Source organism: Cryptomeria japonica, chromosome 1 (genome assembly GCF_030272615.1).
Source record: "Cryptomeria japonica chromosome 1, Sugi_1.0, whole genome shotgun sequence".
In the NCBI taxonomy this organism is placed as follows: Eukaryota; Viridiplantae; Streptophyta; class Pinopsida; order Cupressales; family Cupressaceae; genus Cryptomeria; species Cryptomeria japonica.
This window is the reverse complement of record NC_081405.1, coordinates 689831897-689857179: the sequence shown is the minus strand read 5'-3', so window position 1 is coordinate 689857179 and position 25283 is coordinate 689831897.

Genomic DNA, 25283 nt, shown 5'->3' with positions numbered 1-25283 from the left:
CTCTTCCTCCTATAAGACAAATTGATCCTGCAAAGATTACTTCACCTTATTTTGATAACAAAGCTTTTTGTCAATTTCATCGTCAGCCTGGGCATGATACTGAAAAATGTTTTTCTTTAAAGGGTAAAATTCAAGATTTGATTGATAATAATACTATCTCTGTTTCTGGAGTGAATGATAAAGGCAACACATCTATAGCTCCTCCTAACCAAAATCTTCAGATTTTCACTGATCCATTACCTTCTCATACCTCTAATATGATTGAGGCTAATGATTCCTCTCTCTCATCTGATGGTCTTGTGTCTATGACTCCGAATGTGATTAACTTTGTAGAGCAGCAAGAAATCCCTAAAGAACCTTCCATCACATTTGATTCCAATGAAACTATTAGGGCACCTGATGGTCCTTTATACATAGTTGCAAAAGTCAAGAATACACCTTGCCGTGGAGTGCTTATTGATCCTTCGTGCATGGTTAATGTTATTACTGAAGAATTTCTTTTTACTTTGCAATTGAATCAAGTGATCTATGACAAAACAGATGTGATTGTGAAACTATTTGATGCATTTTCTTCTCCTGCAATTGGTTCTATTACATTGCCTATTGAGGTCCATAACAAATCCCTTGATGTGAACTTTGCTATTATTCCATCTTCCGAACAATTTCATGTGAAGCTTGGCTATCCTTGGCTATCTTCCATGAAAGCTATTGCTTCTCCTATTCATAAGTGTTTGAAATTTCCCCATAATGGTGAAGTTGTTACTGTCAATCATAGTCTCTTTAAACAGCTGAAAGAACTTCTAGCATTCCTCTTGATTACTTTTGGCCTAAACAATTCCAATCTCTTCCTCCGCGAAGTGATCATCTTTTCAAATCTTATCAAAAGTGGAAAACAGATATGATCCTATCTCTAAGTGAACCTAGAACACCTAAACTTGATATTCCTATCATTCTTGAGAAGGAAGTTCTTCCTTTGAAAGATAAAACTAATGTCTTTCCTCAAGAAGATTCCCAACCCGTTCCCATGGATGTGACTATGTCTATGCCTCATAAACCTTCTAAGAGTAGACCTATACCTCCTCGTCATGATGGACTTGGTCTTCTTCCTAAACCAAATATTCCTCCTTTGTATGGAGCAGTCCCTCCTCCTTCTTTTTATAGAGAGAAGAGACCTTCTTCTTCTCGTATTATCCAGCCTAAGAGACCACAACCTAAACACCCAAGTGATAAGGATGAGAACATTCCTCCTCCTCAATCTTCTCCACTTCCTACTAAGACTAGATGAAATCATTCTGCACGTGAACGCCGATGAAAGCGTCATCTTAGGGCTCAAGCAGTTGCTTCTCAAACATTGCAATCTCCAAAAACACCTTCAACAAGCATTATTCCATTTTCTCCTCAGCCGACGATTGAGCCGAAATCTCCTAAACATAAGATGCATGATGGTCTTGATCCTGTGTGAATTAAAGATCCTATTTTTATAAATCTTGATGATGCTATAGATGAAAATGTTATTCATGATGAAAATGTTACTCCTTTTGCTTCTGATAGTGAATATGAACTTGTTGATATTGATAACCATTTATCTAATGAATTTTCTAAAGCACTTATCCTAGCTCCTAGACAAGAACAATGTGGCTCGGAACATGAACATAGCCCTTGTTTGGATCTTGTGATAGCTCCATCTGCTGTGTTGAATGTTCCTCCTCTAGCGTGTTCCCTGCCTTCCCGAAACATTGATCAGCAAGATCGGGGGGTAGATGACGTGCTAGACTAGTTACATTAGCATAGCAGATTCTCTCCTCCTCTCTTGTGTTACTTCTTCTATATGTTATTCTCATTCTTCTATTTGTTGTCCTTGGTGTTGTCTACTTGAGGACGATGCAAAGCATTGAGATCTCTCGATCTCTCTCATGTTGACTCAAAAGACACATGTGTTCCCTTCTTCTAGGTGACCTTCCTTGATTGGGGAATGAAGAACAATTATGCATACATACATATGATATATATACATGAATTATCATACAGCATACTAACCCCGAGGAAAGCGAAGTCACCTTGTGCTTTGTGTTTTGTGTCTATTATCCTTGGGCTTATCTCACACTTGGGGGCTAAATCCTTGTGATAATGTGCTCCTTTCCTTTCTCATTTCTTATATGTATCACTACCTTAAAGCAATCACCCCCGGTGAGGCGTGTGCGATCGCTTTAACATAGGGGGGCATACATCCCGTTCATATCTTTTCAAGATACTTGAAAATTTCTTGGCAAATTTAGCTTTGCCTTGAAAATTTTTGATATCTTTCTTGCATGACTCATAGTGAGGGAACCTTACTACTGACAGTCATGGTTCTCCCTCGTGATCTTCCCTTTTACTTTGTCAATCGAAGTCGTAAGATCCTTAGTCCACTGGGGGCTTGGTGTGTCTTGCCTCCTTGACGTGGTGAAAGTCTTTCAATGATTGTTCCTTGTACTTTACCGGAAGTATGAGCATACATACTCCCGCTAAAGTGGGGGCTAAATGTAGCGTCCTAAAATTGCGACACTTGCAATTTCGACTGCATTTCGGTCTTCACGATGGCGACGCAACACGCAACCTGAATGGAGACCCCGAAACCTGATTACGACACTGAAAACTGCATTTTTCAAGCACCCTGGCCTGAACCTCCTTGCACCTTGCTGTCCTGGGAGGTGGGACCAGAGCGCCCAGCGCCCTGGTCCCCCAGGACCATGGCGCCCAGCGCCCTGGTCCCTGGGTCCTATTTTGGGCCCGGTCTCCTTTGGACTTCGAGTCTTTTTATTTGCAATTTGGAAAATAAACTTTCCTGGTCGGCCTAAGGTTGGGAAAATCAGTCTATCAGCCCTAATTGACAAGTATATAAACTACATTTTCCTCTTTCATTTGATATGATGGAAAAGGCGTGGAAACTATACTCAAGCATTCAAACATTCAAGCATTCCTTCAAGCAATTGATCATTTCAAGTCTCCATTCAAGGCTAAGTGTTGCATTCAAGACAAGGATTCAACCATTGAAGAGGAGATCACATACTACATGCTACATACAACATACTACTACAACATACAACATACAACATCTATACCTTCGCACATAAGGATACAAACATCCTTACAACAAGGTATTAGTACTTGTTTTACAGTTATTTACATTTATAGCACTTGCTCATTTCTTGGTTAATTCCAAAACTGGGGTTTGACCTAAAGGCAAACCCCTAATCCCTAACCCCCCAATCGTCTTCGCTTTTCTGTGTGTAGGTTGCAGGTACGCGGCTGAAATTGAAGATCTGGAATCCTTGTACAGAGACGAACAGATCCCCCTTCGTTTCGCGGATTTTTTGAAGGACCGTGGCGCTCGGGCGCCATCGTCCCGGCAACTTTCGCTCAAATTTGCAGGACAGCGCCGTATCGACATTTTACTACTAATTCCAGGTCTGCAACTTCATATTGTATTCCTATCTCAGTTTATAAGCGAATCTTTCTCACTTTCTATGCATTCCTAGCTTAATTCCTCTATGCACATTCTTTACAAAAGAGGGTAGCCTTGCTGTCTTAACCCTTGAAACGCATTTAGCATCCAATCTTGCATTGTGTGGGATTGGATCTTGTGGGTTTCAACCCCTCTTTTGAATGTAAAGTCTCTCCCCTAAGTGAAAACCATCAACCCTAGTGAATCTCCCTTCTCTCTCCTTGGAGTTGGAAGAGGGGAGAGCAACTAGGGTTCGATCGCGATTTTCCACTTTACAAAAGGAACATAATTCCAATTGCTAACTCTTCCAGGTCGGGGACAATAGCTAGGCCTATTAATGTACAAATGTTATGGAAGGACTTGAGATATTTTAGATTGCATTGATTAGTTTAGAGATCCCATATTATCACCAATTTGCCTTTCAAGATTGAGAAGAGTTCTTATGAATTTTATATTAAAGTGATCTTGAGCTATATTTGGTATCTAATTCATATCATTAAACAAGTTTCAATGACATGATTGGTAGAAGTTTAATGCATGACTAAAAATTAAATATGCAATGTATACATCAATAAAGGTATTATATCATTAAAAAGAAGACAATTATCTATTTACATCGACAATCTCGTTGTGTTTATTCACACAATAATTTAGGTTGATGACATATTTTTTAAGGTTCCAACTATCTATTAGTAAGCATAAATGAGAGACTAACAATCATGTTACATAGTTTCTTGATTATTTGAATTATTCACAATTCTTGTTATTTTTTGTCTCTCTCTAAATGAATTAGCCATCCATTTTTAGATCTAAAATGAACTTGAAACCATCCTAGTGACCTTAGATCCCACAAAAGTAACACACAATGTTGATATGAGAAGCTTCTTTCAATGAAGTTAATCATTTTATTACCACCAAGGTATTTATGTTTCTTTTGTCCCATTAGCTTGATATTTTCCAAAACTGTGCTAATATAACATGTGTATTTAACGTGTGCTATTGTTACAAAATGAGGTTTATACATGTGCTCTCTTATTATTATATCAATCATAGATTTTAATTACTAATATATTATAAAAAAAATCGCGACTTTTCCTTTGTGGATCAACAATAGAAGACTCAACTATAAATGAAAGAAAACTATCCAAACTTAATAACCGTAGTAGGGGGACATGGAGAGAGGGCCCTACAAGACACCCTCCAAAATAGACATATTATCATAATTTTTAATATAATCTAAAAAAAAATTGTACTACCATTATTTACTATGCATGGACGAATTCATTATTAATCAAGAAAAATGTTTTATATAACAACAAAGTTATGTACACTTCAAATTAAATATTTCCTTTCAATCTACACAAATACAATATAGGTCAAGATACTTATATTGAACATAGCTTCATTAAACTTGTACTTTACCTCAAATCAATTTCTCCATATGATGTCCCCGATCCATATATAAGAGGGAATCTAGTCATCCGATAGAACTATCTAGACTACAACTTTAGTAGGGGGAGTGGGGGGGTGCTCTCGACTACTTCCAATGATACTATAATCCAAAGCAATAAATCCCTTTAGAATAGTAGGAAGTAAACTTGGAAATTATGTGCTTTAGCTTAATCTTTTGCCACATTCACCTTACATCATATCTTCACATTTAGTGGATTTGACCATAATTTTGGTTCAAGTTTCTCTATAAGTTGAGAATTTATAATCCTCGAATGAAACATACTCATAATAAGATATAATGTTTCATCACCTAAAACATGTTATCACCAAGTGATATCACATTCAACAACTGTTTCCACATTTAGATTGCAAAAATAGTGGATTAGAAAATGGTTAATATGAGGGATACACGTTATGGAACAAAGTGTAAATTTAGCTAAGCATATAATCTTGAAAAATCACACTTCTTAGGATTAACATGTTAGTATGAACATGAGATAGTACCAACTATTTTCTTATTGGGTCTTATTTAAATTAGCATACTTAAGATTATTTAGGTCATTTTATTTTTGTATCACATCTCATGATGTTATTATATTCTATGGTTTCATCTAAGGTTTCACCATTGTCTTTATAACAAGGATTTCTTCATTTCATGTTGCATCATTATTAATTTTATCATCTAATCAATTTTTGAGATTCATAAAAAAACTATTATTTCTCTTCTTTGTGAAAACCTATTTTGGTTGCAAGTGATCCTTTGGTATGCTTGTTAGGAAATTTCTAGCCATATATGACAATTTCCACATAGCTCAAATAGATAAAATCATGCAAACAAGTATTTTGAATCCATATGTAAAAGAATAGACAACATACCATCAAATATGATATACCCTAAGAAAATGCTCAAGAGAGACCACCACTCATGTATTATACATCAATAAAATCATTACAATACATATTTAAATTCTCTACAAATACCTCTAGAACAACAAGCTCTCTACATGCACTTCATGTTAACAAGCATGCAACCATACATCCCACACTATGCTTCAAACCCTTACAAATGCAAGCAAGAGATGCTCTCACAACCCCTTATCCAAATTAGACAACCTTGGACAACTAACCATGTGTTTTCTTTTATGAACATTAGCTTGCACAAAACTACCTGGTGGTATAAAACCATGTGACTAATACCATGAGATTGCAAAATCCACATTTATTTATTTTTACTAAGTTTTTCCAATATTGAATATTTTCCTAATGTGGAACCTCACATCAAATATTTAATCCAATGCTACATACAACACATAGAGTGTCCAAAGAATGCTAACCCCATGTGATGCACACATCCTTAGTTCCCCTAGGTGCATCACAAATAATATTAAATTATATTATAACATTATTGAAGGTGTACCAAAACTTTTTCTAACAGTGATGTGATATTGAATCAACAACTCTTACATGTTATCAAAGTTCTAAATCTACATTTTTCTTTCCTTTTTTTGGAGAGTTTCAACCAGGAGAATCAAAAGGTGCATAAGGACGCAAAATAAACCTCATTGTTTCATCTAAAAGGAATCAAAACTTGAAAATCTCTTGTCCAAATGCCAAAATTAAATAAAAATATTTTAGGTGATTTTTTGGTCTTAATTTTGTTGTCAAAAACCCATAAAACTATATAGATTCGATATTTTTGCACCATTGTACATGTTCATACACCATCATAGGTCTTTAGCTTTGGTCATGTGAATGTTTGTTCAATGATTGCCAATTTTTGTCTAGCAAGTAAAATCTTTGATTTTTGTCTACTAGGTAAAATCTTCATCCTACATAATCATTACATCTCTATATGTAAAAAATTAACTTCTTTCATGCATTTTAGGTTGATGATAGTGAGTAGGGAATATTTTTTAAGCATTAGAGATACAAGGAAAAGGAAGGTTCATAGCCTTGGTCCTTTACTTAGGGAGCCCCCTGTACATAACCAATCTTTAGGGGCTTAAATAAAGTTGATCATGCTACTAATGAATGTCACTAATGCTTGAATATTTTCTCATATATTCTCATTGAGCCATTGGTACTCAGTCCTAAGTGTTGTGTGGATGGTTATGTGGATTATCGACACCTAGAGAGACAAGCCACTAACATTTTTCTTGCCTGAACAAGCACTTTTTTCAAACCCTCACATTAGTACTTTGGTTTTTCTTTAAGAAAATTTATATTAAGCATACTTTTTTCTAGAATGAAGGGGTTGATTGCTTGTATTGTAAGTGGTCCATTGTTGTTTTTCTTTCCATTTTTGGTATTATCATGTGTAACGTCCTAAATTGCATCCCTTGCAATTTTTGACTGCATTTGGGTCTTCGCCTTAGTGTTTGCACCCCTTGGCCTGATCAGAGACCTGATTATATAAAAAACTACATTCAATTCAGTGATGCACCCTGCTTGCACCTTGATCCTGCCCCAAATTAGTGCAGGACTAGGGCATGGCACCCTAGTCCTCACTAAGACTAGGGCATGGCACCCTGGTCCTCACTAAGACTAGGACGTGGCACCTTGGTCCCCCTTAATGAGGTCCTATCTCATATTTGAAGCAGGAAAATCCCCTCTATGTTGGCTCAAGTCAAAAAATTAATCTGTTAATCCTATGAGCAAGTATATAAGAGAGATTTCCCCTCTCATTTGACATAATAATAAGAATGAAATTCAATTAAGCATCCAAGCATTCAAGGATTTAGGAACAATTGAGCATTTTCAGTCTTCCTTCAAGCTTTGGAGCAACAATAGAGTCAAGATTTAAAGCATTGAAGAGGAGATCATCATTCTACTTCATGAAATCATAATTCCATGTGGAGGCAAGCAAAACTTCACAAGGAGGTATAAGAATTTCATTTTCAGTCAATTCAACATCCCCTCAAATAGGAGGATTTCTATTTTCAATCATTTCAATTACATTATTTCAACCACTTGGTTAATTCCAAAACCAGGGTTTGACCTAAAGGCAAACCCCTATTCCCAACACATTTGCCTTTCCTTCTATTTGTAGGAAGCATGTGCGTAGTTGTACTTGTAGAATTAAGATTTATTTGCAGAGACAGAAAAACCCTTTTCAACGTGTGGAAAGTTCGGAGGGCCGATAGGAGGGTGACCTGGTCTAGACACACGGTCCCTACAAATTTTGGTAGATTTTGTAGAGCAGCTCTGAATCATCTTAAAATTCTCAAATCTAGGTGCATGACTGAATCTCTAATCTATAGCTCACTATTTCATCATACTTGTCTTCATTTCCAACAATTAGTCTTAATTCAACTAGTCAACTTACAAAAAAGGGTCAATTACATTCCAAACATTATCAATCTACTTAGTATTCAATCCTTGCATCATTTAGGATTGGATCTAGTAGATTCATCCCCCTCTTTTGAATGTAAATTCCTCAAAGTGAAAATCAGCTTAGTGAATTCTCCTTTCCAAGTGGTGAATTTGCTAAGCCCTAAATTTTCTACTTGACATCATGTATACATCATGGATCAAAACCAAATTGAAAGTCTCACTCCATACAATTATAAATGGTGAATTTTTTTTTTTGAGATACAACTACAGAAGTCGAGGTTATATTGAGTTACAATATGCATAGAACTTGAACCAACAGTCGTTGTTGCAAAAACTACATAATCGAAAACTACATAATCGAATCCTCATAAAAATATCATAATTTGACTTGTTGTGGAAAATATCTCTTATTTATCAAGTGTGATGAAGCTTATGGAACATTGTGCATGTCTGTTTTTTCCAATATACTTATTCACATTGAGTCTTAAACAACAAATCAAATATGAACTATTTTAGAGAGTTTATTTGTGAAGTAGGATACTTTGCAAGGTTTTTAATTAGAGAATTATCTTATGTGTTTGAATCCTATAAAATTTAACAACATCCAAGAATTATTCATTAAGCTCAAATCACTCAAATTATATCTGAAATAACATGATATTGATAAATAAGACACTCTAGTGATTATTTCCATCATTTCCAAACTTTGTCCTAATTGTTTGGTTTTTGTTTCTACATTTTATGTAACTAGGGATTATCTTAGTAATGCATTTCATATGCCTTAGTTTGATTATTTTTCTACATCACTCACTAGAGAGTAGGAGAGTTTAGTACAAGTGGGTACTTTGAAGTCTTCAAAACCATGGGCTGCTATTGTTAATCAAAGCACTAGAAGTGAAAAACTTTGAATAGAAAAGTAAAGGAATAGAAAAATGAGAACTTTAAGAAATATGAGAAAGACAAGGAATAAACACCCATGAGTTATATTAATCTTCTAAGGGAGAACCACTCGCGAAGGAAAGACTTGAATGTACATAGTGTAAAAAATAGGGACATGTTGAGGATCAATGTTAATCAAAATAGATTGATGCGTTGAGGCACCTTCTTCAAAAGAACAATATCCAATCACCTTAAAAAATGCCATCTAGTTCATCTTCTTCTTCCATGTCATATTTATATATAAATTCAAGAACAACTGAGTGGCTCGTGGAATAAGAAATATGGAAGGCAAGACAAATTTTGCTTCTACAACTCCTGAGTCAAAGAGTTGACTTCTTGATTCTAGAGCTTCACATCATACAAATTATCATATGGTATGTTCTCTTTGTTTGAGCCTTGTATTTTCCCATAGATAATGATGGGAAGAAATATATGAGAGTGTTTGTAGAAATAAATCTACTAATATTAGAGAAGGCACTTTCAATAATTTATTTGTTTTCCTTTCTTATCAACCAAACTCCTTTTTGTCTATAAATTACATATAGTGGAGAAAGGAAGATTATTGAGTTCCTAAATGATTTTGTAATTATTAAAGACTTGCAAAGTAGTGAGATTATTGTTATTGGAATGGTTGATCATGAATATCACTTGTAGACCTTTTCACATTTTTGTCTAACGATCTTCCAGATCCTTTGACTAATATCCACACTCATGCATCTAGTGTGGATTGCATTTCTAAGAAAACTTTTAGTTAATTGATCTTTTGTATTCTTTCATGTAGTTTGGTTCTTAACAATTATGTGTTGAACACACCACATGACTAAGAGGGGGGTTAATCAGTTCGGACCTTAAAATACTTATGATCTATAAAACTTCAAACCATAATTAACATATTATTGTAATTATGAGACATGAAAGCACAAAGCACAATAAGCGCATGAACACCAAATTTCTATGGAAAACCCTAAACAACGAAAAACCATGGTGAGAATCACACTCACAGTTTGAATAATTTATTGCAATGTTTTAGGCTCAAGGCCAAGGAGCTCATAACATCTGATAGTACTGTAACTTAGTGTTTCATAAAAAGATACAAAATACTACACAAACTTCCAAAAGGAACACTATCTTTTGGTAGGTATAGGGAATGGATGAACTAAAATGAACAAGATCTCCTAATCATGAAATTTTCCTTGAACCATTGTGTCAAGAGACAAATATCATGGCAAAGACATCTGACATCAAACACTATCTTAGAACACTGTCACACTAAAGATATCATTATCAAAGCTCTTCACAAACTTTCTTTCACACTATCTTCTTGCATATCATTCACATTCACTTCCCATCAACTCACACACATTCCATACCTCAACTCATAGAACCTCAAATCTATATATACAAGAGTATTAGTTGAAAATCTCAACTAGATCATCCATAGACAAAATATACAATATTACCTAAATTAGGTGACTTAGACCAATAATACCAAATGTGGTTCACTCCAAGAGATAAAGGGGACCCAAACACATTACAATATATTGTTCTAAAATGATTCCAATGAACCACACATGCTAAAACATCCTCCAAATTCCATGTGAAATGAAATGTGTAGATAAATTTAATAAAGCATGTTAACAAGTCAACCCAAAAACATCCTCCAATGCAAAATTGTTAGACACAATGTACCACTAAGAGGGGGGTGAATAAGTGGTTCTCAAAATTTTCCCTTTAGCTTTCCTATGTGAGTATACCGGTTAATAGATCTAATGGAAAACAAACTTACCGGTTAGAGGGGAGACTAACTCAAAAGCACTCACACATAAAGGACATCACAAAACACCAGCATATACGAGGAAAACCCAAGATGGAAAAAACCTCAGTGAGAAATGTCGTTGGAGACTACTGCTCCAATCTAGCCTCACAATGAATCTATGATTACAATGTTTAGGGCACCAACCCAAGGAGCTACAACCCCTGCACTGAGCTACAACTCAATGATCTACAATGAGTATATTCAAATACAAAAGTAAAAGCCTTGTTACAAATGAAATTTGCAACTCTTCTACAAAACTCTCTACCGGTTCTCCTCTCTCAAATCATCTGTCGGTTCTCTGCTCACCTCTCAGCTGCAACCCTATCTCCTGATACAACTTCCTCTCTATTGCACCTTCACTTGTTCAGTCTCTTCTTCTTCTTTGTCGGTTCTTCTCTTTGTCAGCTCTCTTTTCTCTCTGTCACACTGCTGCTATCCACCACCGGTCTTGATAACTCAGTCAGATATCTACCATCTAATTGCTTCCGGTTCTCAGCTTGCCTTCTCTACAATCTTCTATTATTATTCTCTGTCAGTTTGGTCACAACCAATTTACTCCTCTCACAAACTCATTGGCAGACTACTAGTTGCCTCACAATTTGTCGGTTGAACTCTTCAACCCTATTCTCTTTCTCACTCATTCTCTCCTATGATTATCATTGGGTACTTGACTAATTTTCTCTCACATGTAGTAGCAACACTCTTTGATTCAGCAGCCATAGACAATATCTTTGTCTTGCATACATATAGCCTGATTTTCCCACCAAGATGTGAGTTTGAATATTTGCACGCTAGGGTTTTTGCCATGCACTGAATCTGTAGTTGATCTGATCTCTTATCATCATGACATATCATATTCAATCTAATGCCATGTCCTTGATCGGTGTTCAACACTCAATCAATGAGAATCGCTCATCTATTTACCTTGCAAATCATATCTTTTCTTTATTTGTCGTCTGTAGCATATTTTTCATCCTTTTGTTTGATTGATCACATGCATGATGCGGTTTCCCTCTTCCTCTTTGATTTGCAAGATCGACTTGTACTCGATCTTTTCTATTTTCTTCATCTCAAGCCGTAATCCTCTGCTTTTCTTCCTCGAGCCTCGCAGTCATCATCAATGTTGGACCAGTCACCAATGACCTCACTGACACATCACACAGACTTGTGCATGCATGCCACTTCACCTCCACGTGGCCCCTTTTTCGACATCCACCTTTTCTAGGTCAGTTATGTCAGTCCAGACAAGATCACCGACCAACCATTGAACCGAGTTCATCTACTGGTTCACAAACCCTTTTGATTATACCCTAACTGGTCTACCTTCAACCTTGCACTCTACTTCTCTTCTAGTAGAACACTCAACCTGGTTAGCACACATGCCAACCTACCTCAATCACATCGTCATCAGTTGGGAGCCTTTTGCATCTACACTTTGACAACATTACTGGTGCACATACTTATCGGTAAACACCTTGATGACACCATCGTTGGCATTATGTGAATCAGTATGAGGACATAATGACATTGTGTGTTGTCGTTGATGTCAATATGATGAAGAGAAGAGAACTGGTATAACACTGTGAACCGGCATTGGTGCCAAAGTGAAGCGGTGTGTTTGTTCAAGGTGAACCGGCATATGGTTATGGGAACCGGCACATGGAAGCGTTGTATGACTACTGATTGGTAGTCTCAACTTCAGGGTTTCCGGTTGAAGTGCTTCAAGCCTGTGTGGCTCAACTGGTGACTTCGTGTGATGAGTTAGCATGGTAACAAAGAACGGATCGTGTTGCCACGAAAGCCTTGTGTGTGTGAAGGATCGTGCATGAAGGATAGTGTTCCTATCTACCTCGAGAACGTGTGAAGTCTGTAAATGGTGATAACGTGTGATGGGTTATCAACCGCCATGAAATCGGTAGAAAACAAATGATAGAGAATGTCTTGAGATTGGATCAAGACTATTGTATTTAATGCAGTGTGCTCAACAGTTAGGATTAAACCATTTGAATTCCTTAACCTAACAGGTTTGGGGTTTAGGGTTTATGCTACCGACCTATCTATTTTCCTATAAGGTCGATGTTGTGTTTCTTTTTGAGGTTGTTGGAAAAAGTTGTGCGTGTGTATCCAAGAGAAGAGATACGTGATTCTTTCCAAACCAGAGGAGAGAAGTGATACCTGTAGAGTGTAAGTGCAGAAGGTGAAGAGGAGCTAAAGCATATCTGTATTGGCATTGAGTGTTATTACCAGATCATTGTAATACTTGTTGATCTCTAACCACCTCAATAGTTGGAAAATCCCTTAACAGGGTAACTTTAACTGGCTTGTTGTAAATCCTTTAACAGGGTGACTCAAAACCATTGAGTTCTTGAAATCCTCTAACAAGGTAACCTTTAACAGGGTTTAACCCTTAACTGGGTATTCTAGCCATCCCTTAACTGGGTGATCCCTAACAGGGTCGGTTCCTAACAGAACCTATTGTATTAGTCTTTAACCGGACAAGGCTCCTAACAGAGCGAACTTCTAGAGAGTTCAAAAACAAGCTTGTGGGTATTCATCCCCACCGTGGTTTTTCCCAGTTGGGTTTCCATGTGAAAAATATATGTGTCATATGTGATGTCATCTTCATGTGATGCTATGTTGTTTTCTATCAAGCGATGAATCATGTTGATCTAGTTGTTTATATATATCTTTGATGATAGATTACTTATTCATGCATTAGGGTGAAATGGAAATAAAGTGTTAGATTGTATGAGAAGATAAGTGTCAACCGGTTTATGCTTGTCTCAATTATTCTGAGTTTTGTTGGTTGTACTCTGTTTAAAGACTGGTGTTACTGTTTGTCTGTCAATGCATAGTGTCTACTGACAAACCGGTTTAAGATTGTGTTTTTGTCTGTACTGATTCATCCCCCCTCCCTCTTAGTACCGGTTTGGTACTATCCGTTCATCATTGAGTTATCAATTGGTATCAGAGCATCCACCAGGTCCTCTGTGTTATAAGCTTAACCGCTTGAGGTAAAGATCCCAGTCTAATGATGAAGAGGGAAGGTCCAAAGTTTAACAGAGAAAACTTCAGTATATGGAAAGACAGGATGAAGATATACATTAGAAGCATGGGTGCTCAACACTAGAGCTATGTTGAGAATGCCTATATTGCCCCTACTGGTACTCTCGCCGATGACCAAAAGAGAGAGATGCAGGAGAATGGGCAAGTCATGGAAGCCCTAATTAGTAGTTTATCTGACATTGAATTTATTGATGTCCAAGATAAGGTAAATCCCAAAGAGGTATGGGATACTCTTGAAAATATCTATGGCAGTGATGAGCATGTAAAACAAGCTAAGGAAGAAAGCCTTAGAGGGAAGTTTGAAGACATGCGGATGGTTGAAGGTGAGACCATTCAACAGTATGGAATAAGAATCAAAACTGTTGTTGGAGATATCAAGAGTGCAGGTGGTAAAATGGAAGATTCCACTGTGGTAAGCAAACTCCTGAGATCCTTATTACCGGTCTATGCAATAAGGGTTGTTGCTATTCAAGAGCTGAGATCAATAGACAAGACTAAGGTATCCCTAGACTCCATCATTGCAAAGTTGACAGCCTATGAACTAAACGGTTTTGATGGCAGTGTTCAAAAGATTGAATCAACTTTCAAAGCTTCTGTTGTACCATCCAGAAAAGGAAAAGAAGCTAGCACTAGTGGTGAACCAAGACAAAGTAGAGAAATGGATGATGAGGAGATTCTGATGGCATTTGAATCTCTTCTTGCCATGAAACTTCCTAAGGGAACTGGCAAATACAGAGGTAAGCTTCCTTTGAAATGCTTTTCTTGTAACCAGATAGGACATATTGTTGTAAACTATCCTAATGGCGACAACAAGGACAAACCAGAAAGGTTTAAGAAATTCAAAGGAGGAAACTAGAGAAACTGTTTTGTGGCAGTTAATGAAGGTGTCACGGATGAAGAATCAGAAGATGAAGAAAATGAAGATATTGTGTTTGTTGTTGTCAAGGAAGATGTGTCAGACAAGAAGGCTCTTGTCTCCCGGTTTGATAATTCCAATGAGTGGATCATTGACAGTGGATGTTCTCACCATATGACTAGTGACCGAAGCAAGTTTCTATCCTTGGAAGAGTATGATGGTGGTGTGGTTCTCTTTGGTAATGATGCACCATGTATGGTCAAAGGTAGAGGGTCCATCTCTCTGAATGGAAAGAGTAGTGCTGACAATGTGTACTGGGTTGTGTTGGCAATATTGCATTATAACAGACAATGAAAGATTGTTGGCATTTCTTAAGGATATTGAGAAGGTTGTTGATGATTATGGTTATAACTGATTAAAGATGTTTTACTATCTTGATATTATTATTTTGTCATTGATGTCAAGAAATTGATTTTCTAATTCAGTATGATGTTGCCATATCTTGAGAAGTATGATATGAAGATTATAAAGAAGTCAGTAAAAGACACAGGAAAGAATATGATGAATAAAGAGATGAATAAGGTATTCAATGGGCAACTACTACCAAGTCAGACAATGATGAGATCATGATGTTTTAGATTGTTTTAACGTCATACATATGTTGTAAAATGTAAAGATTAATACTATACTATGTTATCAGGCAAAGAACCTAGTCGGTAAACCCTAAGGTTATCTCTATCGGTTAATGAAGGCAGAATGTGTACCGAGTGAAGTTTAGTATTCACCGAGTTGTTACCAAGTTGTAACCAAGCTATAACAGAATGCAATAAATGTTTACATGCGGTATTTAATGAAAGAAGCTGATGAGCTGGAGTGGATAAATGATTGGTAAGCCATGGAAGAAGTTTGTTAACGAATCTAAGGCAATGGAAAGTCGGCATGAAGATCTACAGCTCAGATTGAACCACAATACCCTAGCACAAGTTCCAAGACTATTATGCAAGTTCCAAGGTGGGGTAAAACGTTTTCAGATTGAAAGATGCATTGAACTTGGACAAGATTCAAGATTTGATGGCTATGATTGATCATGGAAATGTGATCGAGGAGATTAAGCGGTTACCTAATTGTTTATAAATAGGAAACTGTTGATAAACAATGTATGCGGGCAAGTGTATGCACAGGGATGCTACATGGTGATTACCGAGCACAGAAGCTTGAAGACCTGTTAGAATAACAGAGTATAGAAGCCTAGCACATAGACAAGATTAGTTCTATGTCTAGATTGTATTGAACAAATAAGAATCTGCTTTAGCATTTTAGAAGTGAAGTTGCAGATAAATTTTTATTACTGTTATTTTGTGAAAGTGATAGAAAATCTCTTAACCAAGTGGACTTAACAGTCTTATATGTAAATCCTCTAGCAAGGTGACATTCTGATTGAGTGTTTGAAATCATTTGACAAGGTCACTTCTAACAAAGTGAAGATCCTAACAGATCTGAGGGAAATCCCTTAACCGGGTCACATCTAGCAATGTGTTCGTAATCTTTAACAGGATTTGCTTTTAACCGAGCATACTCTAGAAGAGTATATTTCTTAGTGGGTCCAAAATCCCACAGTGGTTTTTCCCTATTTGGGTTTCCACGTTAAATCTGGTGTTATGAGGTTTATATTGTTCATATGCTTTTGAGTTTGCATGTTTGATAGTTTTGGTTATATGACTGATATATATGTTACCGAGGTTGAATCTGATGTTTTTATGGATAATTAAGTTTATATGATTCACCCCCCCTCTAATCTTGTTGGCTATTGGATCTGTACTTATATTAAGTATCAAAACTATCAAGTTGATGGTCTCGGACACAACCTTCTGAGTGTTGCCCAGCTGAATGACAGTGGTCTCACTCTGGAATTCAAGAATGGAGTGTGCAGAATCAAAAGAAAGAATGGTGAATTGGTGGCCATCGGCATGCAGACCAAAGGTAACCTATTTCAGCTGAATGCAAATATAAGTACATGTCTTATGGCTAAATTTGATGATAGCTGGATATGGCATAGGAGACTCTGCCATGTAAACTTTGATAACATTGTGAAGGTTAGTAAGATCAAGGCAGTTAGAGGGTTTCCGGTGCTAAGCAAACTGGATAATACCTTGTGCAGAGAGTGTCAATTGGGGAAAATGTCTTCCTCAACCTTTAAAGGTAAACCTTTCACTACTGACAATTTGCTTGATCTTGTGCATACTGATCTATGCGGTCCTATGAAAACTAGGAGTGTGCAGGGTGATAGGTACTTCATGATTCTCAATGATGACTGCCCAAGAATGATGTGGGTCACATTCTTGAAAGATAAGTCTGAAGCTTTTGTAAAGTTCAAAGCTTTCAGAGCATTAGTGGAGAAGGAAAGCAGTAAAAGGATCAAGTGCTTGAGAACTGATCAAGGAGGGGAATTCACTTCCGGTGAATTCAATAAGTATTGTGAAGAACATGGCATCAAGAGACAATTGTCTGCCCCTCGGACTCCATAGCAGAATGGCCTAGTAGAGAGGAATAACTGGACTGTCGTTGAAGTAGCTAGAACTATGTTGATTCAAGGAAAGGTAGCCCACACCTTTTGGAGAGAAGCGGTGAGCACTGCAGTCTACACAATGAACCGGGTACTCATCAAGAAACGTAAGGATAAAACTCCTTATGAGTATTGGATCGATAAGACACCTATGGTTAGCTACTTTAGAGTGTTTGGTAGCAAATTTTACATCAAGAGGAGTGAACACCAGAGCAAATTTGATGCGAAATGTGATGAGGGAATATTCCTAGGTTATTCCACCAAGAGCAAAGCTCTCAAGTGTTTCAATAATAGGACTCGGAGAATTATGGAAAGCATCAATGTAAGAGTTGATGAAACCTTTGAGAAAACTAAGGAAACCGGTAGTGAACAAGCGGTAAATGAACCGGTTGTAACCTTTTGGGAACCGGTTGTTAGTCAACCGAGTACCAGTAATAGTGTTCCTACACCGGTAGATGTAGAAGTTGATACTGCTGGAGATAAGGATGAAGAAGAAAAGCAAGAGGACTCTATCAAGACCATTCCTTGGTATGTCAAGATGAATCATGATCCTAAGCAGATCTTAGGAGATAAGGATGCAGGAATCCTTACAAGAAGAAAGGTTAGAGAAAACCCATGTATGATCTCTAAATTTGAGCCTAAATCATTCAAAGAGGCACATAAAGATGAAGACTGGATCAAGGCAATGGAAAAGGAACTTGACCAGATAGATAAAAAAGGTACATGGTCTTTGGTACCCAGACCAGAGCATAAAAATGTCATTGGTACTAAATGAGTCTTCAGAAATAAGCTAAATGAGGATGGCACAGTGATTAGGAACAAAGACAGATTGGTGTGCAAAGGATATGCCCAAGAAGAAGGAGAAGACTATGGAGAAATCTTTTCTCCTATAGCCAGATTGGAAGGAGTTTGTATGCTTCTTGCATATGCATCTTTTAAAGGATTCAAAGTATATCAAATGGATGTAAAATTTGCATTCCTAAATGGTGTACTTGAAGAGGAGGTGTATATAGAGAAACCAGATGGGTTTGCCCTATCTGAAGACAGTGACATGGTGTGTAGGCTACATAAAGCCTTATATGGTCTAAAGCAGGCACCTAGAGCATGGTATGAACACCTGCATTCCCATCTTGTGAAGATTGGTTTTGAGAGAACAAGTGAAGATAGCAATATCTACTTGAAGTCTAAAGGAGATCAGATCCTGATATGCGAGGTATGTGTTGATGACATTATCTTTGGTGGAGATGACAAGATGAGTCATGAGTTTGCAGATGAGATGAAGAAAGAGTTCGAGATGTCACTCATAGGGGAGATTAAGTTCTTCAGTGGACTGCAGATCCAGCAGATGAAAGATGGAATCTTTATCACTCAGTCCAAGTATGTCAAAGAGGTGTTGAAGACCTTTGGCATGGAAGATAGCAAACCAGTTGGTACACCGATGGTGACCGGTTGTAAACTATCCAAAGAGGATGACTCAGCATTGGTTGATGAGAAGGAATACCAATCAATGATTGGTAAGTTGCATTATGTAGTGCATAGCAGACCAGATATTGCACATGCAGTTGGCATTACTGCAAGGTTCCAGAAAAGCCCAAGAGAATCCCACTTGGTTGCAGTCAAGCGGATTCTTAGGTATCTAAAGGGAACTATTGATTATGGATTGTGGTATCCATATAGCAAGGATTTCAACTTGAAAGTGTACACAGATGCTGATTGGGCAAGTAATGTAGATGACCAAAAAAGCACAATCGGTGGTGCATTCTTTATTGGTGGTAGACTGGTCTCATGGATGAGTAAGAAGCAGAGTTGCATCTCTCAGTCCACAATGGAAGCAAAGTATGTTGCATCTTTCATGAACTACACTCAGACAATTTGGATGAAGCATGTGTTAAATGGCTTCAAAGTTCTTGTATCTGAATCGGTAAGTATATTTTGTGACAATACTAGTGCAATTAACATCTCCAAGAATCCGGTTTTACATTCTAGAACCAAGCCCTTTGAGCTTAAGTATCATTTCTTGAGGGAAAAGGTTTTGAACAAAGAGATTGCACTGGAACATGTTTCCAATAAGGAGCAGTTAGCAGACATATTCACCAAGCCTCTCCCAAAGGCTACATTACTTAAGAGGTGAATTAGGGGTGTTGCCCCTTCAGGAGGTAAACTAAAGGCATATGCTCCACATCAGTCAGGTATTGCATAGTCAATTTTTTTTGGATTGATGTGTTGAAGGATGCTACTCCTCAGGGGGAGCAGCATAATGGAACAAGGAAGCTTGTGCCTCCACTTTGGCATTGTTGTCAAAGGGGGAGAAGATGTGAAGCAGAGAAGATAGAGAAGATGTGAAGCAGAGAGATATCTTTGTATATTGCCATCAATGCCAAAGGGGGAGATTGTTGGCATTATGTGAACTAGTATGAGGACATAATGACATTGTGTGTTGTCATTGATGTCAATATGATGAAGAGAAGAGAACCGGTATAACACTGTGAACCGGCATTGGTGCCAAAGTGAAGCGGTGTGTTTGTTCAAGGTGAACCGACATATGGTTATGGGAACCGGCACATGGAAGCGTTGTATGACTACCGGTTGGTAGTCTTAACTTCAGGGTTTCCAATTGAAGTGCTTCAAGCCTGTGTGGCTCAACCGGTGACTTTGTGTGATGAGTTAGCATGGTAACAAAGAACAGATCATGTTGCCACACAAGCCTTGTGTGCGTGAAGGATCGTGCATGAAGGATATTATTCCTATCTACCTCGGGAATGTGTGAAGTCTGTAAATGGTGATAAAGTGTGATGGGTTATCAACTGCCATGAAATCAATGGAAAACGAATGATAGAGAATGTCTTGAGATTGGATCAAGACTGTTGCATTTAATATAGTATGCTCAACAGTTAGGATTGAACCGTTTGAATTCCTTAACCTAATAGGTTTAGGGTTAGGGTTTATGCTACCAAACTATCTGTTTTCCTATAAGGTCGATGTTGTGTTTCTTTCTGAGGTTGTTGGCAAAAGTTGTGTGTGTGTATCCAAGAGAAGAGATATGTGATTCTTTCTAGACCAGAGGAGAGAAGTGATACCTGCAGAGTGTAAGTGCAGAAGGTGAAGAGGAGCTAAAACGGATCTACATTGGCATTGAGTGTTGTTACTAGATCATTGTAATACCTGTTGATCTCTAACCACCTCAACAGTTGGAAAATCCCTTAACAGGGTAGCTTTAACCGGCTTGTTGTAAATCCTTTAACAGGGTAACTCAAAACCATTGAGTTCTTGAAATCCTCTAACAAGGTAACCTTTAACAGGGTTTAACCCTTAACCAAGTATTCTAGCCATCCCTTAACCGGGTGATCCCTAACAGGATCGGTTCCTAACAGAACTATTGTATCAGTCTTTAACCGGACAAGGCTCCTAACAGAGCGGACTTCTAAAGAGTTCAAAAACAAGCTTGTGGGTATTCATCCCCACCATGGTTTTTCCTAGTTGGGTTTCCACGTGAAAAATATGTGTGTCATATGTGATGTCTTCTTCATGTGATGCTATGTTGTTTTCTGTCAAGCGGTGAATCATGTTGATCTAGTTGTTTATATATATATATCTTTGATGATAGATTACCTGTTCATGCATAAGGGTGAAATGGAAATAAAGTGTTAGATTGTATGAGAAGATAAGTGTCAACCAGTTTATGCTTGTCTCATTTATTCTGAGTTTTGCCGGTTGTACTCTATTTAAAGACCGGTGTTACTGTTTGTCTGTCAATGTACAGTGTCTGCTGACAAACCGGTTTAAGATTGTGTTTTTGTCTGTACTAATTCACCCCCCCCCTCTTAGTACCAGTTTGGTACTATCTGTTCATCATTGAGTTATCAACCATGTCATCAACCTTCAACATTCTCTATCTATATGCAATTTCTCAACTTTGCCTTATTCATTCATTTAACTGGTCATCCCATTAATTTATTTGTCAAAGTGACAAACATATTCTTCAGTCTCTTTACCGACAACTCATCATTGTTTACCTGGCTAATCCGATGCATGTCTCTGATCTCATACACCTAAGGCAACTTAGTGTTTCACCAGTTGATCTGGTGTGAGCCTTCATTCACCTACCTTCAATTCTTTTGTCTTATCTTGGAGGACTATGATGCATTCTATGCATAATAGGAGATAAGCTCCACAACCGATGGGAGTGAATCCTTGTCATCTACATCATGCAATACACTCATGTGGCTTCCCTATTTGTGCAACATATCTTCAAACAAGCACATGTGTTCCGGTTGGGCACATTCACTGTCAGTCATCTCTTCACATGGTGACTACATCTTTATCCGATGGGAGTCCTATTTTTTTTGCATCCACATAGTATACCAATGACTTGTATATACTTTACCTTTGATGTTGATGTAATTTAGGTAACATTCCCCCTCTTCATCGCAATCAACTGACCGGCATCTTGCTCTCTTGCAGATGTCACTTACCAGTCTGTAGTCCTTACGTCTTCAACACAAGTCAACACTAACTTCAGTACCCGTGACCCAATGGCCATTATGCTAGATGACCTTCTCTTCCTTACCGGTGGCCTGCTATGCTAGTTGACATCAATGGCACCATTTCCGGTATGCATCAATGACAACACTGCTCATCAATCTTCCATACCAGTTGCCATCCTATACCGGTTGACATCAATGACAACACAATGCCAACAAAAATATACACCACATATCTACAAATTTCATAATGAGACCCATATCAACATCCAAACTCAATCTCCAATGCATATCTGCACCAAAAGAGCATGGTCCAAATAAGATACACCACTTCAATCAGCAATAAACCAAATCAACTGACAACACCAAACACTTTACTTGCCTATCAACCAACATTGAAAACTAAATTGGAAAACTGCACAAACTAAATGAAAATTTCCTCCAAGACACAACACTTGAATCCATATATCCGAGAACCACCAAGAATTCTCTTGACAATTATGACAAATAGTCTCATTAGTGAATGCGAGCTTCTGGATTTGACTGTGTCCTTTTTTGTTAACAAAAAAACACACACAGTCAAATCTAGAAACTCACATTCACCATACAATTATGGACCATGGAAACTTAATGTCTACAAACAAACTAATTTTCAGAAATATCAACAACCAATTCTACCATCTGAGCAACAAAGAACTTGAAAATTTGATAAAGCAATATACACAGATCATAAACATTATACCCAAAACTGCAATCCACAAGTTTCTAACATTATGTCAAGCTTATATCTCTTCTACCTATTCATTCTTTAGATATTAGTGTTTCTATTGCCTCCACTAAGATAGTTTAATAGTATGTCTCTATTCTCTCAAGCTTAGCTATGTAGGGAGGGTTTTTTTGACAAGCATTATATTTTTTTGGTCTCATCTTGTAGATTTGGAAAAAACAATTGTAAATATCCATTTCCCTTTTTGTGATAATTATAACCCACTTTTTATCATATCATGTTGTATTTTGTGATTATTCTTCATGAGTTTTCATAATTTTTTGGATTAGTTTCACCTCATTGCATTATTACATCCTTCAATTTTAACATGTAGACACTCAGACAATTTCAAAGGCATGCATCATGATACTTCTTCACTCATCTCTCTTCTTCAAGTGGTAGTTACTTTTACACACACCATTTAATTTATTTCTTTTTAAGGAGAGAAATGTTTTCTAATTTTAGATTATCTTTAGCATTCATGATTGTCACAAGAGTTACTTTTTAATTGTAAGACAGTCTTAATTTTTCTCCTTTGGGGATATCTATCATACATTATTGACAAAAGTATTCCTCGGAGGCTCATGTCAATTCCTCCTTTCTTTAATCAAATATGTATGTTTTTTTACATTTTTTCTCTTTTGAAGAGGATATTTTTTCATGGGGTTTCATCCTTTTGTTGGATTGTGAGATATTTTTTTGTTTGTGTCAATATACCTAACATGGCCTTGTATCCAAGACCCATCCATCATTCATCATCCATATTAGGAAATAATGCATCAATTATTAGTTCATTTAATCCATTTTCTACATAAACCATCATAGAAAATATGCGTACAATCTTACAAAATAAACATTATTCCAAGATCAAATAGACAAGCCACAAGATAAAATAAGATATACCCTAGGAAAACTAGGTCACGAGGCAAAAAATTGACCTCAAAAAGCATCCATAATCCATATTTTATTCATGAAATAAACAATACATGCACTTATAGAGTTACAATGAATACTTCTAAAACATCAAGCCTCTCCCATGCATCATCCATGTGTCTAAGAATGGATCCACACATCACATGTCATGCTTCACATATGCACTCTTTAGAAAGAATCAATAATAACCTGCTCAATCAACCAACCTTAACTACCAAACATGATCTTTATTTTATAAAATCAAACACCAATACAACTAAGTGGTAAGATAAAACCATGTGACACAATACCATTGAGCCCACATTTAATATGGGTATTGTAGTATCCTAAATTGTACTCCCTTACAATTTTTTCCTCACTTGGGCTTTCACCTTGCCATTGGTCCTCCAAGGCCTGATTGAAGCCTTGATTCTTCTTACACCATGTATCACACTCAAATTTTCATTATTTGCATTTCTTTCCCCAAGATCCCAAGACCCTGATGTTAAGGATCATGGCGTTGGGTGCCATGGTCCTCTCAAAAAGGGTCTATTTTGGGGCCTCATAATGGTAACACAATTTGAGCCGGAACCTAGATCTCGTGTCGGCTCATGTTCAAAAATTAATTTGTTTTTCGACTAGCGTGTATAAAAGGAGGTGTACCCCTCTCATTTTGATATAGCGTATTCATGATACAAATTCAAGATCTCAATTACATCCAAAAAATTCAAGTGAGCAAGCAATCAATATTCTTTCAAATATTGGAGCAGAAGTAAATTCAAGATGTAAGCATGGGAAATGACATTAATGTTCTATGTTTTATAAATAATATCTACATGAAACCTTAATTCCTTGTGAAGACAAACAAACATTCATTAAAAAGTATGTCATTAGTGTTTCAAATATTTTAGCCTTTCCATCAAAAGGAAAGCATTTTCATTACAATACTTCATTTACAAATTTCAATTATATTTCATGGTTAATTACAAAACTGAGGTTTGACCTCAGGCAAACCCCTATTCCCAGCCATTTTACCCTCTCTACTATATGCAAGAACATGTATAGAGCTACAATTTTTCAGGATCAACGTTATTTGCAAAGATGAACAAGTTCCATTTTGGCCGATGAAAAGTTCGGAGGACCAAGGCAACCACCACAACAAGTCAGGCCGAGTTTTTGCGAATAGTTCCAAACCTTCATTTAATGCTTAGATTTAGGTTTGTGGCTTCATTTGATGAATGTAGCTCACTATTTATGCATAATTACTTCAAATTACACACATTTACCCTAATTTTAGCATCTTTAATTAAATCAATTCAATATAAAGGGAAATAAAAAGTCCATTGATCTAAAACCCATGGAAATCTTATCAGAATCTAGATCTATCAAAGCTAGATCTATCAAATTCCATCTTTCCCTAATGTGATGGTCCCTAAGCAAAAAATAGTGGTTTTACTGTTGGATTGTTGAGGAGATTGTTGGATTTGGTTGTTGTCATTGTTGTTGGTAGGATATGTTTTTTTTATTGATGTCAACATATTCCTGTGATTTATTCTGGTGAGTTTGGGAAGATTTTTTTATCCGGTTTTGTAGTTTGGTTTTGGTGATCACTGTT